Below are 16,513 nucleotides of genomic sequence, written 5' to 3'. Positions count from 1 at the left end.
AAAGCAGAAATAGATGTTTTTCTGGAACTCTCTTGCTTTTTCTATGATCCAGCGGATGTTGGCAATTTGATCTCTGGTTCCTCTGGCTTTTCTAAAACCAGCTTGAACATCAGGAAGTTCACAGTTCATGTACTGCTGAAGCCTGGCTTGGAGAATTTTGAGCATTACTTTACTAGCATGTGAGATGAGTGAAATTGTGCGGTAGTTTGAGCACTCTTTGGCATAAAACTGACCTTTAAAAAAAAAAAAAAAGAGTCAGTTGTGGTACCAGCAAAATGTGTTTATTCATGAACCGCAGAGCCTGCAATCAGGATATACAAAACATGGCAAACCATGGGCGAGAACAGACGACAAGGACTTGTTTTTATAGAGGAAAATGTAACCAAACCAGGGCCTTTTGCCCAATGTGCATGAAGCCAAACCCTGAGATGTCGATGTTTGTAGTAAAGAAAGGGTTTACTCATGAGGCAGCCAAGTGAGAAGATGGGAGAATAAGTGTCAAATGTGCCTCCCTGAAGGTGAGGGGTTGGGGAGAGCCTCAAGGTATTTTTGGGTAAAGAGTAGAGAGTTGTCAGAGCTGCAGGGGAGGCAGCTGGAAGCAGGAAAGTGAAAAGTCGCTCAGTTGTGTCCAACTCTTTGCAACCCCATGGACTGTAGCCTACCAGGCTCCTGTGTCCATGGAATTCTCCAGGCCAAAATATTGGAGTGGGTAGCCGTTCCCTTCTCTGGGGAATCTTCCCAACCCAGGGATCAAATCCAGGTCTCCTGCATTGCAGGCGGATTCTTTACCATCTGAGCCATCAGAAAAGGTGAGGTACTTGTACTGTGCAGGTTGCAGCTGAGTATCAGGCTTCATAGAAAGCATTTCAGAAAATGGCAGCTTTCGCATGATCTGAGGGTAAGGTTTTTGGCCCCCTGACATCAAAAGGTCATTCACTGGACATTCACACAATCTCAGCTGAATGGTCAGTGGTCTCAACTAGTTTGAGTTGGGCAAGAATTCGTTTTTAAAAACAACTTAGGCAATTGCTATTGTGACCCATACATCAGAGGTGTTAATTCTAGGGGACGGTTGAGAGTCCTGTGACATACTATCTAAGCTACGTGAAGCTTGGAGGGTATGCTATTTTTCCATAGTGGCTGCACCAATTTACTTTCCCACCCACAATGTAGAAGGGTTCTCTTTTCTCCACACCCTCTCCAGGATTTGTTTGTAGACTTTTTCACGATGGGCCGTTCTAACTGATATGAAGTGATACTTCATTTTAGTCATTCACACTAATAATTAGTGATGTTAAGCATCTTTTCATTTGCCTGTTGGCCACCTGTATGTCTTCTTTGGAGAAATGACTATTTAGGTCTTCTGCCTATTTTTTAAATTGGGTTGTCTGTTTGATATTGAGTTGTAGGAGCTGTTTATATATCTTGGATGTTAACCCCTTATCACTCATATATATTTGCAAATAATTTTTTCCCATTCATTAGGGTGTCTTTTTGTTTCCTTTGCTATGCAAAAGCAAGTTTAATTAGGTCCCTTTTGTTTATTTTTGCTGTTGTTTCCTTTGCCTTAGGAGACATTCCCCTGAAAATATTGCTACAAGTAATGTCAAAGAGTGTTGTGCCTATGTTCTCTTCTGTGAGTTTTATGGTCCTTAATCCATTTTGAGTTTATTTTTTATGTATGTTGTGAGGAAATATTCTAATTTCATTCTGTAACATGTAGCTGTCTAGATTTCTCAGCACCACTTATTGAAGAGACTGTCTTTCCCCATTTGTATATTCTTGCCTCCTTTGCCACAGATTAATTGGCCATAAGTGTGTGCTTACTTCTGGACTCTGTATTTCGTTCCATTAATCTATGTGTCTGTTTTTGGGCCAGTACCACACTGTTGCGATGACTGTAGCTTTGTCATCAAAAGTCAGGGAGCGTGATATTTCCAGTGCTGTTCTTTATCAAGATTTCTCTGGTTATTTGAGGACTTTTGATTCCATTCAAATTTTAGAATTATTTGTCCTAGTTCTGTGGAAAATGCCATTGATATTTTGATAGAGATTGCATTGAGCCTGTAGATTGCCTTGGACAGTATGGTCATTTTAACATTTGAATCCTTCAGTCTGCAAACAGTTGTCTTTCCATCTGTATCATCAGTTTCTGTCATCAATGTCTTGTACTATTTTGAGTACAAAACTTTTACATCCTTTCTTGTTGTTCAGTCCCTAACTCATGTCCAGTTCTCTGTTACCCCATAGACTGCAGCAGGCTGGACTCCTCTGTCCTCCACTGTCTCCCGGAGTTTGCTCAGATTCATGTCCATTGAGATGGTGATGCCATCTAACCATCTCCTCCCCTGCCGCCCCCCTCTCCTTTTTTTTTTTTTTAAATTTATTTATTTTTTATTGAAGGGTAATTGCTTTACAGCATTTTGTGGTTTTCTGTCAAACCTCTCCTTTTTTTTTGCCTTCAATCTTTCCCAGCATCAGGGTCTTTTCCAGTGAGTCGGCTCTTCGCAGCAAGTGGCCAAAGTATTGGAGCTTCCTTAGTTAGATTTATTTCTGGATATTTATTCTTTTTGATCAGATGTAAAATGGAGTTATTTTCTTTCTTTCTCCTTCTCATAATTCATTATTAGTGTATAGAAGTGCAATAGATCTCATTATATTAATTTTGTATCCTGCAACTTTACTGAATGCATTGATGAACTCTACAGTTTTTTTGGTGGAAACTTTCAAGTTTTCTATATATAATGTCATCTATAGATAGTTTTTACTTCTCCCCTTCCAATTTGGATGACTTTCATTTCTTTTTTGTGTCTGATTACTGTGGCCGGGACTTCCAATATTACATTAAATAGAATTGGCAAGAGTTGGCGTATTTATCTTGTTCCTGATTTTAAAGGAAGATTTTTCAGCTTTTTACCATTGAGCATGATGTTAGCTGTAAGTTTGTCATAAGTGGCCCTTATTATGTTGAGATGTTCTCTGTATACCAGCTTTGAGTGTTGCCTTGAACACGTGCATTGAATTTTGTCATATGCTTTTTCTGCATCTATTCAAGTCATATGGATTTTAAACTGACGACCTTCTTGGGAGGCTAAAAAGGACAAGAAAAAGTATCAAACAGCTTTTTTCAAAGCATCATAGCGGTAGAAAAAGCCCAGAGTCTGTCTTCGCAAAGAATTAGGTTTTACTAGTTGTATGCACTTGGCATTGTATGCCTAGAATCTGACTTTCAATGTTTCTCACGTGGAGAGACTCTTGCAACCATATTTGTGTGCCTGGCTCCAGGCCCTTCTAAGAATATGCAGTTGTTTTTCTAAGGAGTTTAGAATTGAGACAGAGAAACAATCAGATTTTGCGAGTGCAAATAATATATGACTATTATATATATACTATATATATTATATTATGCATATATAATGTTATAAGTAGTATATATATTATATTTATATATTATTTTATATAATCAATAAATATCATTATATATGATTTATATATATATATATATATATATACTATAGTGCTTTCCTCTAATATATGACTTGAGCTGTGGAGCAGCCATTATTCTCTCCCCAGATGAGGATGTCAAGAAAAAGAAACCATTCTGCACAAGAGAATCATGGATGTGTTTCCTGGGCTCCCAGCAGTTTACTGATTTGAACTCAATACCTTCCTGGGTCTAGTGGCAAGTCTGCCTTTGGGTTGTGCAAAATATCCCGGGAGTCTTTGTTTTCCCTAACTCTTTTTTATTTTTTAATTTTTATTGTTCCTTTACAATGTTGTGTTACTTTCTGCTATGCAACAAAATGAATCAGTCATATGAATACATATATTCCCTCCCTTTTGGACTTCCTTCCCATTTAGGTCGCCGCAGAGCACTGAGTAGAGTTCCTAGGGTCTCATTAGTTACCTGTTTTATATATAGTATTGGTCGTGTATATGTCAACCCCAATCTCCCAGTTCCTCCTACCCTCCTCCTTCCCCCCTTGGTGTCCATAGATTTGTTCTCTATGTCTGTGTCTCTATACCTGCCCTGCAAATAAGATCGCCTGTACTATTTTCCTAGATTCCATATATATGCATTCATATAAATAACCCTCCTTGCCCCTCCCCTTTTTTCCTTTACAAAATTAAGCCTCAGTTGGTTTATGACTCGCAAGCAGAGAGTCTGCTAAGAATGTGTTAGCAGTTACCTGATCTCACTGTCTCAGTGTCTGTGTTTATGCAATGAGGCTCAGAATATCTTCCTCATCGACTGGCGATGAGCTCTGTACTACCCCCCTGCTCCGGGGCAGAAGGACGAGCGTGACTCCTGGGACTGTTACCGAGTCTCCACCCAGAAGCCCAGGCGTCCACAGATAACTTGCATGGATTGGCGAGGAAATGCTAAAGTACCTTTCAGTGATTTCCACATCTGTACAGGTGTTTTCAAAAAACTTCTTTCCTTTCTGAGATTAGTCTTCCTGGGTCTTTTAGAACAAACTCGTCAAATAATAAAGACAGAACTTTTGCTTCCTTGATTTAAAACAAATCAATAGTCAAGGCCATATGCTGAGGCCACAGTGGCAAGCGGGACACACTCTTTGCCCTTAAGGAGCGCATGGCAATAAAGGAGATGACAATAGTCATCTTTTATCTGTGGTTTCGCATTCTGCCGTTTCAGGTACCTGCAGTCAACTGCATTTCAAAAATATTAAATGGAAAATTCTGGAACTGAACAACTCATAAGTTATAAACTGCTTGTTGTTTTGAGTCATGTGGTGAAATCTCACATCAGCTCCGTCCCACCCAGAACATGAATCATACCTCTGTCTAGCATATCCACTACCCGTTAGTTACTTAGTAGCCAACTCTGTTATCAGTTGTGTTCAAGTGACCCTTACTTGACTTAATAATGACTCCAGAGTGCACGAGGAGTGAAGATGCCAATGTGTGCCAAAGAGCAGCCAGACAGTGTGCCCTTTATGTGAAAATGTGAAAGTTCTCAACTTAATAAGAAAAAGAATATCATATGGTGAGGGTGCTAAGATTTACGGTAAGAATAAATGAGCCCGTGACGTAGCGGAAAAGGAAAAAAGAAGTCCGTGCTAGACTTACTTTCCCATCTCAAACTGCAAAAGTCACAGCTGCAGCACATAGGTGTTTGGATAAGACAGAAAAAGTGTTAAATCCATGCAATAAGGTATTTTGAAAGACAGACTACATTCACATAACCTTTATTGCAGTATATTTTTATAATTGTTCTGCTTTGTTTTTTTTTAAATCCAGATTTTATTCAGATTTCCTCAGTTTTCCCCTGATGGCCTTTATCTTTTCCAGGATCCCCCTCCAGGATACATTGCATTTATTTGTCATGACTCCTTAGGTGCTTCTTGGCCCTGACGGTTTCTCACACTTTCCTTGTTGTTGTTTTTTTTTTTTTGGCGGGGGGGGGGGGGGGGGGGGGGTTGTTGTTTTGTTTTGTTTTTTTGTTTTTAATTTTTTGGATGCAGCATGTGGGATCTTAGTTCCCCAACCAGGGATCAACCCTGTAGCCCCCTGCATTGGAAGCACAGTCAACCACTGAACCGCCAAGGAAGTCCCTTTCGTTGTTAACCTCTTACAGTACCTAATTCATACATTAAAATTCATCATAGTAGGTATGGGGTTTGGTACTATTTGCGGCTTCACTTATGTATCCCCCTCATGTAAGGGACGCGTGCATGCATGCTCAGTTCATCGGTCATGTCTTTGTGACCCCATGGACTGTAGCCCACCAGGCTCCTCTGTCCATGGGATTCTCCAGGCGAGAATACTGGAATAGGTTGCCATTTTTTCCTCCAGGGGATCTTCCCAACCCAGGGTTCCAACCTGCGTCTCCTGCATTGGCAGGCAGATACTTTACCACTGAGCCACATAGGAAGCCTGGGGGGTGACTACTGTGTATCTAAAATTATATCATTGCAGCAGATCCCATTGTCGTGAGACAGATACACATTTTACTCTGTAATGTTCAAGTCAATCCGATCCCCAGGACACACTAAGAAATCAGATGAGCCTACTTCTTTCTCTCTGTAGGATGTATTTTGTGGATTGTTCCATTCAAAAGGTTTATTTGGAGGTAAACAATTATGGGGACTTCCCTCATAGCTCAGTCGGTAAAGAATCTGCCTGCAATATTGGAAACCTGGGTTTGATTCCTGGGTCAGGAAGATCCCCTGGAGAAGGAAATGGCAACCCACTCCAGTATTCTTGCCTGGAAAATCCCATGGACAGAGGAGCCTGGCAGGCTACAGTCCACGGGGTCGCAAGAGTCTGACATGACTTAGCAACTAAACCGCCAGTACCACCAAACAATTATGGATGCTGTAAATGTGAGCCCCTTTAGCATCCACATCAATTAAAAAATCTATCTAGTTTTATTTTGCTACAAAATAATAAATCATAGTGGGTGTTAAATAGAATTTCCACTAGAATATGGAGGCAGAGAAGAAAAATATTAGAAAGCCTTCTAATTCTACTTCCAGGCAAATAATAGAGACGGACTGTCTTTGAAAGTGAAAGTGTCCTGTTGCATCTGACTCTGTGACCCCATGGACTGTAGCCCGCAGGCTACATGGGATTCTGTTTCTGGGCTTCTCCAGGCAAGAATACTAGAGTGAGTAGCCATTCTCTTCTCCAGCAGATCTTCCCGACCCAGAGATTGAACTGTCTCCTGCACTGCCAGTGGATTCTTTACTGTCTGGGCTACCAGGGAAGCCCTTATATCTTATGTATAGATGCCTCAACAGAACGTTTACATAGGAAAGCGAGTTGGAAGTGTTCCTGGAGCAGAGGCTGGGGCTTCTAGAATCATCCTTGCCCTGATCCTCCCTAGTATCTCTCAGGAGCTGTGTCTCCAGAACAAAGCAGGGTTTGGGGCACAGAGCCTGTGGTTGGTGATGGGTCACCAGGGGCTACCCTGGCTTGCCTTACAGGGGGAGAGGTGGCTGGGGAATTTTGGAACGTTCTCCTGCCAGAGCCTTGGTTACCACATCGCTCTTAACTAAGTCCAAGCTTCCCGAACCTGAAAAGCTTCCAAGAAAAATACACTGCCCGAAGGGAGCTGTTGTAAAAATTTCAGGTTCACTGAAATGTGCGTCCACGGGTTAACAAAAGCTTTGGGGATTTTCTTGAGAAAGCCTGGCTCAGACTTTCACTGTCCATCAAACCCTGGGCCCAACTGGACTAGCAGTGAACACCTGTGCTGATGAGAGTCGACAAGGAGAATAGCAACTGGTGTCAGGGCCCCAGAACCTCAGCTCCCTCCTTCCTGCTGCTTCCCCAGGAGGGAGGTGGGACTATAGGGTGGAAGGGATCCTGGGATCAGAAGGCAGGTTCCAGCACTGCCAACCGCCAGCCTTGGCAACCGCTTGCTTCCCATGAGGGACTCTCCGTTGCCCCCTCTTGTGGGTGGCGGTTAGAATCGCCACACTACCTGTCATGAGAATCTGTTACATGAAAGTCATTTTGAACTTGGTACATGTTGCTAACAATTTACGAGCCCTTTAACCTCTGCCCAACTTGTCCCCGGAGCTTTCCCAGTGGCTCAGTGGTAAAGAACCCGCCAGCCATGTAAGAGATGTGGCAAGAGTCGGGGATTTGATTCCTGGGTTGGGAAGATTCCCCTGGAGAAGGAAATGGCAACCCACTCCAGTATTCTTGCCTGGAGAATCCCTTGGACAGAGGAGCCTGGTGGGCTACAGTCCATGGGGTCACAAAAGAGTCAGACACAACTTAGGGACTAAAAACAACAAGAACTTGTCCCCACACAGCTCACAGGGAATTAAAAACGTGGTAATGGCACAGTGCCAAGATGGACCTTCCATCCCCAGTCCCTGAGAAATCCACTGGGCTGGTAAACACTGTGTCCCTGGAGAAGCACCCCTCCCCTTGCCCCAACTTGGTCCTCAGGCCACCTGCAAAACCACCTCTGCGCTGAACACACTTTTTTATGACCTGTCTTCATTCTAACCCCAACCTCCCGGAAGTCCTGTGATGGGACAGGGACTGGAAACCGAGGATCATGTAAGGTCACAGAGATGCCAGGCTTATTTGAGGAAAAGATAAAAAGGGACCCTAAGAAGGAACGTGGCACTTCCCTGGTGGTCCAGGGGTTAAGGCTTCACCATCCAATGCAGTGGGTTCGATCCCTGGTCAGGGAACTAAGATCTCACGGGCCTTGTGGCCAAAGAACAGAACAGAAAACAGAAATAATATTGTAACAAATTCAGTAAAGACTTTAGAAATGGTCCACATCAAAAAAACTAATAAAAAAAAATTTAAAACAATGTGATGTCCTGAGGGAACTGTCTTCCCAGTCAGAGACCACACCTGTGAGCCCAGACACCTGAGGTCAGAGCAGACTGTCCCACCCAGACAAGCACTAAAGAGGAAAAAGACCTCGATGTTTTGTTTTGTTTTTTGGCAAGGAAGCTCCCTGCCCTTTGACCTTTGTCATCCTAATTGTCTCCAGATGCAGGTTACTCCTAGAACTCAATGCAAACAGCCCTAACCTTTTCACATGAAATGGTCTATGAATATATTTCATAAGCAGCCCCTCAAACCACCCTGGAAAGAAAAACTCAGGCACACATGGAAAAATGCATGACACCTCAAATCAGATGAGGCTGAATTTCCATGAAACATGCTCCCAGCGAGAGGGAAGTAAAGGATGCCAGACATTTCTAAATCTCATGCAATTTTCAAATCGTTCATCTCAACTTCATCCCTGTAGAACAAGTCAGTGATTATACTTGCTATTTCCCAAAGTCTGGGGCCTAACCTCCATCATTTTGTTTTCAAGCTGTTATTTTGCCCTTAATAATATGCCAGAAATGATCTCCGCTTCAGTGGTACCTGTTTTGGATTTTGTTTTAGTTTGATAGGTCTAATATTTCAGTTTCCATGAAGTCTGTGAAAACATTTGTATATTTCGCATGAAATGGGTCTCCCATGGGAAAAGGGACAGGGAGCAGCTGTGTTGCCAGGAGCACCACTGCTCAGTAGCTCAGTCGTGTCCGACTCTGTGACGCCACGGACTGTAGCCCACCAGACTCCTCTGTCCATGGGGCTTCCCAGGCAAGAATCCTGGAGTGGGTTGCCATTTCCTCTTCCCGGGGATCTTCCCAGTCCAGGGATTGAACCCACATCTCTTGTGCACTGGAGGCAGGCAGATTCTGTTACCACTGGTGCCACCTGCAGTCATGCCCTATAATTTTGCCTCTATTTTATAGTGCTTTGTTGTTCAGTCACTAAGTCAGTCTAACTCTTTTTGACCCCATGGACTGCAGCACGCCGGGCTTCCCTGTCCTTCACCATCTCCTGGAGTTTGCTCAAACTCACGTCCACTGAGTCAGTGATCTCATCCAACCATCTCATCCTCTGTCGTCCATATCAGAAGCATAATTTTTTTTTCTTTTTTAGTTTTTTATTTTTTAAATTTTAAAATCTTTAATTCTTACATGCGTTCCCAAACATGAACCCCCCTCCCACCTCCCAAGAAGCATAATTTTTTTAAGGAATTATAAATTTCTGGTGCATGTAGTAACATTAACTTCATGTTTAATATCACAAAAGCTAAAGTATGGATCAAACAGACCTGGTTCTATCACTTAATAGCATGAAGCCTCCAAAAGTTTCCTTAACCTCTCTGAGCCCTGGTTTCATCATTTATAAAAAGATGGAGTTCTCATCTTTGGACAGAACTCTCAACTGAAGAACTATTTTGTAGTCTTTATTTCTGCCTTGACATGATTGTTATTATCAAGGCTACTTGCCTATCATGGAATCAGGTCCAAGACTGAATGGGCCATCCAGTATTAACCAGACAGCAGGTACCAGGCACATCTCATTTCTCAGTGTGCTCTGGGAATGAGTAAGATTGACTTGAGCGTTATAAAGTCTGTATCTATCCCTTGACAATGAGTATGTGATGCAATGGTGTGTTTTTATATATGCAGTAGGGCTTCCTGGCGGCTCAGACAGTAAAGAATCTGCCTGCAATGCAGGAGACCTGGGATCAGTCCCTGGGTTGGGAAGATCCCCTGGAGAAGGGACTGGCAACCCACTCCAGTATTCTTGCCTGGAAAATCCCATGGACAGAGGAGCCAGGCGGGCTACAGTCCATGGGGTTACAAAGAGTCGGACACAACTAACACTTTGACTTTCGGTTACCCCTTACCTGAGGGGGATACATCCCAAGACTCCCAGTGGATACCTGAGACCTGGAATAATACCAACCCCATACGCACTATGATGAAGTTTAATTTATAAATCAGGTACTGTAGGAGATTAACAATAATTGTTAATAAAGTAAAACAATTATAAAAATAGATTGCAATAAGTTATGTGAATGTGTCTGACTTTCAAAATATAAGATTCTAGTGTGTCTGTGTATGTGTGTGTGTACACATATATAATACATGTCATATCTTCTTTATTTACCTGTTGATGAACCTGTAGATTGTTTTTCATATCTTGGCTATAGTAAATAATGCTGCCATGAACATAGAAGTGCATGTTTCTTTACAAATTAGTGTTTATGTATTCCTGGGCTGATATGATTAAGTGGTGCAGCTGGACCATACAGTGGCTCTATTCTTAATATTTTTGAGGAATCTCCATACTGTTTTCCATAGTGACTGCACCAGTTTACATTCCCACCGACACTGCATGCAGATTCCCTTTTCTCCACCTCCTTACCAACACTGATTTCTTGCCTTTTTAGGAATATCCATTTTAGCAGGCATGAGGTGATATCTCACTGGGGTTTTGACTTGCATTTCCCTAATAACTAGTGATATTGAACGTCATTCATGTACCTGTTGGCCATCTATATATCATCTCTGGAAAAAATGTCTGTTCAGCTTCTCTGCCTGTTTTTTAATCAAGTTGTTTATTTTTTTCTCATTGATTTGTATGAGTTCTTTATATATTTTGAATGTTAACCCCCTATCAGATAATATTGGGCTTCCCTGATGGCTCAGACAGGTAAGAATCTGCCTTCAATGCAGAAGACCAGGCTCTGATCCCTGGGTCGGAAAGATCCCCTGGAGAAGGGAATGGCTACCCACTCCAGTATTCTTGCCTGGAGAATCCCATGGACAGAGGAGCCTGGCAGGCTGTAGTCCATGGATTCACAAAAACTTGAACACGACTGAGCAATAACACTTCACTTTCATATGATATTGAGTTGGCCAAAAAATTCATTTAGCTTTCTGTAAAATGGCCAAATGGACTTTTTGGACAACCCAGTATATCATTTGCAGATATCTTGTCTCATTCTATAGGCTGTTTTTTGTTTTACTGATGGCTTCCTTTGCTATGCAAAGCTTTTTAATTGGGAACAATCTCATTTGTTTATTTTTGCTCTTGATTCCCTTGTCTGAGGAGACATATCTAAAAAGATATTCTTAAAACTGCTATCAAAGAATGTATTGCTTATGTTTCCTTCTAGAGTTTTAAGATTTCAGGTCTTCCATTCAAGTCTAAAGACTTTGATCAATTATAAGTTGATCTTTGTGTATGGTGTCAGATAGTGGTGTAGTTTTTATTTTTTTGCATGCGACTGACCAGTTTTCCCAAAACCATTTAGTGAAGAGACTATCCTTTCTCTATTGTATATTCTTTGCTCTCTTGTTAAATATTAGTGCCCACATATGCATGGGTTTATTTCTGGGTTCTCAGTTCTGTTCCCTTGATCTAGAGAGAGAATGAAGTCACTCAGTTGTGTCCAACTCTTTGTGACTCCATGGACTGTAGCCTACCAGGCTCCTCTGTCCATGGGATTTTCCAGGCAATAGTCCTGGAGTGGATTGCCATTCCCTTCTCCAGGGGATCTTCCCAACCCAGGGATCAAACCCGGGTCTCCCGCGTTGTAGACAGACGCTTTACCATCTGAGCCACCAGGGAAGTCCTTGCCAATACCATGCTGTTTTGGTTACTGTGCCTTTGTAATATAGATTGAAATCAGGGAGTGATTTGTCCTCTTTTCTCAGGATGACTTTATTTGTTTGGGGTCTTTTGTGGTTCCACACACATTTTAGAATTTTTTGCTCTATTTCTGTGAAAAATGTCCTTGAGATATTGATGGTGAATGCATTGAATCTGTAGATTATAAAAATGCCCATATCACCTAAGGCAACATTAATTCTTCTAATCCAGGAGCACGGGTATCTCTCCATTTATTTGCATCTTCTTTAATGTCTTTTAACAATGCCTTATAGTTTTCAGTATACAAGTCTTTTAACTCCTTGGTTAAGTTTATTCCTAGGTTCTTTTTTTGTAAATGAAAGTGTTAATTTCTCCTTCTGGTAGCTCATTGTTAATGTATAGAAATGCAATATATTTTTGTATGTTGATTTTTTACCCTGTGACTATACTATACTTGCTTATTTTTTTCTAACAGACTTTCAATGGAGTCTTTAGGATTTTCTATACATAAAATCATGTAATCCTCAAACAGTAACAGTTTTACTTCTGTTCCAATTTGGATGCCCCCCCTTCACATTTTTGACTAATTGCTCTGGGTAGAAATTCCAACATATGTTGAATAAGAATGACAAGAGTGAACATTCTTTTCTTGTTCCTGATTTTAGAGGGATAGCATTCCGTTTATCACCACTGAATATGATGTGAGCTGTGGGTTTGTCATATGTAGCCTTTATTATGTTGATATAGATTCCTTCTATACCCACTATACTGAGTTTTTAAATCATAAACTGGTGTTGAATCTTGTCAAGTGCTTTTTCTGCATCTACTGAGATGATCATATGGTTTTTATCCTTCATTTTGTATATGCGCTATAGCATATTGATTTTGCAGCTGTTGGAGTATCCTTGCATCTCTGTGATAAATCCCACTTGATTATGACATGTGATTTGGTTTGCTAATATCTTGTTGAGGATTTTTGTATCTGTGTTCATCAGAAATATTGGCCTGTAGTTTTCTTTTTTTGTGTTGTCCTCGTCTGGTTTTGGTATTAGGGTGATGTTGGCCTCATAAAATAAGTTAAGAAGTGTTCCTTCCTCTTCAGTTTTCTGGAGGAGTTTGAGAAGGCATTAACTCGTCTTTGAATATTTGGTAGCCTTCACCTGTGAAGTTTTCCAGTCCTGGAGTTTTGTTTGGGAGGAGCGTTTTGTTTACTATTTCAATCTCTACACTAGTGTCAGTCTATTCAGATTTTCTTTTTCTTCATGATCTAGTATTGGGTTGGTGTATGAGTATAAGAATTTGTCCATTTCTTCTAGGTTGTGTGATTTGTTTGGCGTATAGCTGTTCATAAAGCTGTCTTAATCCTTCATATTTTTGTGCTATTTATTGTAATTTCTCCTCTTTGCTTTCTAATATTACTTGTCATAGACTTTTTACTTTTTCTTAGTGAAGCTAGCTAAAAGTTTATCAATTTTATCTCTTTAAAAAAACAGATATTAGTTTCATTGATCTTTTCTATTGGTTCTGTTTTATTTCTTCTCTGATCTTTATTATTTTCTTCCTTCTACTGACTTTTGACTTCATTTGTTCTTCTTTCCCTGGTCTCTTTAGTTATAAGTTTAGATTGTTTATTTGAGATTTTTCTTGTTTATTGAGATAGGCCTGCTCAATAAATTTCTCTTTTAGTACTGTTTTTCTTTCACCCTGTAGATCTTGTGTTGCATTTTCATTTGTCTTTGAGTAATTTTTTATTTCTCCTTTGATTTTTTTCATTGACTCCATAGTTGTTCAACTGCAAGTTGTTCAGTCCCCACATATCTGTAATTTTTTCAGCTTTCTTCTTGTGGTTGATTTCTAGTTCCTACCACTGTGATTGGAGAAGATGCTTGATATGATCTCAATCTTCTTAATCTTACAGAGACTTGTTCTGTGTCCCAGTAGATGGTCTATCCTTGAGAAGGTTCCATATGCATTTGAGAAGAATGTGTATTTTTCTGCCTTTGGATGGAATGTCCTGTATAAGTCCATTAAATCCATCTGACCTGATGTTTCATGTAAGGAAACCGTTTCCTTGTTGATCTATCCATTGATATAAATGGGGTGTGAAAGTCCTCTCCTTATTATTGTGTTGATGTCAGTTTTACCCTTGTTAGTTACTTTTTTAATATGTTTGGTGTCCCTATGTGAGATGCATATATACTAATTACTGTATGTCATCTTGATGAATTGTCCCCTTTATCATTATATACTGTCCATCTGTGTCTCTTGTTACCTTTTTTCACTTTACGTCTAGTTCGTCTGGTACAAGTATGGCTACACCCACTTACTTTGGCTTCCATTTTTTGGAAAATCATCTTCCTTCCTTTTGCTTATAGCCTATATTTGCCTTTAGAGCTGAGATGAGTCTCCTGGAGGCAGCATATAGTTGCATCTTATTTTTTAATGCAAACAGCCATTCTGTGTCTTTTGATATGTGAATTTAATCCATTTATATTTAGGGTGATTATTGACAGAGGAAAATTTAGTACTGCCATTTTATATTTTCTAGTTGTTCCATATTTTTACTGTTGCTTTATCCTTGTGTTTCTCTCTGCCATTTGGTTTGGTGGAGATTTACAATCTTTTCTCATTTTCTTTCCTTTTTTTTTTTTATTTTTAAGATTTTGTGTCTTTTCTTTAGACTTATATTTTGGCTACCATGAGAGTTGTTGTTGTTGTTTTTTTTTTTAAGAAAATTGTATTTCATTTATTTTATCCTTGCTATGTCTTAAACTGAGGCAGTCAAACATGAGAGAACTGGCTGGACATTACACCTTGAACTGCAAAAACATCTTCCATTTAATTACTTTACTCATAAACTTTATTATATCTTCTGAAATATCTACAATTTAAGAGCAAATAACCACTGACTTACTGATTTCTTTTTATCATTGTTCATTATTTTCCTTAGTGATTTCTTTTTATTTTTTTATTTTTTTAATTTAATTTTTTTTTTTACTTTACAATACTGTATTAAAAAATATGGAATGCTTCACAAATTCGCCTGTGATCCTTGCGCAGGGGCCATGCTAATCTTCTCTGTATCGTTCCAATTTTAGTATATGTGCTGCCGAAGCGAGCACCTATGAGAGTTTTATAAAATGTCTCAGATAAAATAGTTCTTTTATGTTGATAATATCTTTTAAAGTCTTTAATTTGTTAAAATATTGCTTGTGTTTTTCATGTGTGGTTTTTTGGCTGCAAGGCATACGGATCTTAGCTCCCTGACTAGGGATCAAACCCTCACCCCTTGCACTGGAAGGCACAGTCTTAACCACGGGACCACCAGGGAGGTCCCACTGCTGGTAACATCACATATTCGTTTATCTATACAGATTCTGTTCTTTCCTTTTTCCCTTTTGTGATTTTCTTGTCTCAAAATATCCCTTTTTATTCTGTGGGTTTGTTACCAAATTGAAGTATCTATTGTCTATTTCTCTACTCCCTCTTTTAACCTTTATGCTACAATAAAGTCTTTAAAAGCCAGTTCTGATAAGGAATCGAAATTTTCTGATTGTCTGTTTATCACCTTACTCAAAGTCCTATGTACTTTTGCCTGTTTCTTTTTAACAGAAGGAAACAAAAGAAGAGATGAGTTAGAAAAGTTGGTTTTAACATTTTTTGGTAAGACAAGGTCTAGTATTGATGAATTACCTCAAGCTTTTGTTTTTCTGGAAAACTCTTTATTTCTCCTCCACATCTGAATGATAACTCTTCTGGATAGAGTATTTTGAGGTGACCATTTCCATCTTTCAGTATTTGAGAAGGTCATTCGACTTTCTCCTGGCCTGTAGAGTTTCTGCTGAGAAATCTGTTGATAACCTAATAGGGGTTTTCTGTAGGCTACCATCCTTTTTTCCTTCTTTGCCTTAAATTCTTTGGCATTGATTTCTGACAATTTTAATGTAGTGTATCTTGAAAAAAAAAAAAAAACCTTTTTACACTGAGATTATTAGGTGCTCTTTTAGCTTCATGAACTTCTATATCCGGTTCCTTCCCCAGGTTCGGGAAGTTCTCAGCTATTATTTCTTTCAATAAACTCTCTATTCCCTTTTTCCCTCTCTTCTCCCTCTGGGATATCCATTACTCTAATGTTGCCCTTCTAAAAGAGTTGGAAACTCTCACAGAATTTCTTTATTTTTTAATATCTTATTTCTCTTTCCTCTTCATTTCTAAATGTATGTCTTGAAGCTTACTAATTCTCTCTTCCCTATGGTCTGCTCTATTTCCAATGCTTGCTAGTGAATACTTCGTCCCATTTATTGAATTCTTCAGCTCCAGAATTTCTGTTTGGTTCTTTTATTGTTATTATTTATTTACTTATTTAGCCATACTCTGAGGCATGTGGGATCTTACTTCCCTGACATGAGATCGAACCCGCATCTCCTGCATTGGAAGAATGGAGTCTTAACCACTGGACTGCCAGGGAAGTCCCAGTTTGGTTCTTTTTAGAATTTCAGTCTCTTTGGTAAAGTATTCCTTCTATTCATTTTATTTTTGAGCTCATTGAGTTTCATGCTGACAG

The 16,513-nt window shown here is 39.8% G+C and overlaps 1 non-coding gene across 1 annotated transcript; it reads right to left on the bottom strand.

The window, feature by feature from the left end:
• Positions 1–14,964: 14,964 nt before the first annotated feature.
• Positions 14,965–15,071, bottom strand: LOC114110686 (U6 spliceosomal RNA). Its single transcript, XR_003586929.1, has one exon. It is a non-coding gene; the product is annotated as a U6 spliceosomal RNA (small nuclear RNA).
• Between the last annotated feature and the right edge of the window lie 1,442 nt (positions 15,072–16,513).

This window comes from Ovis aries, chromosome 24 (assembly GCF_016772045.2).
Source record: "Ovis aries strain OAR_USU_Benz2616 breed Rambouillet chromosome 24, ARS-UI_Ramb_v3.0, whole genome shotgun sequence".
In the NCBI taxonomy this organism is placed as follows: domain Eukaryota; kingdom Metazoa; phylum Chordata; class Mammalia; order Artiodactyla; family Bovidae; genus Ovis; species Ovis aries.
Note: the sequence above shows the minus strand (reverse complement) of the source record. Positions and strands in the feature narration are given on the sequence as shown.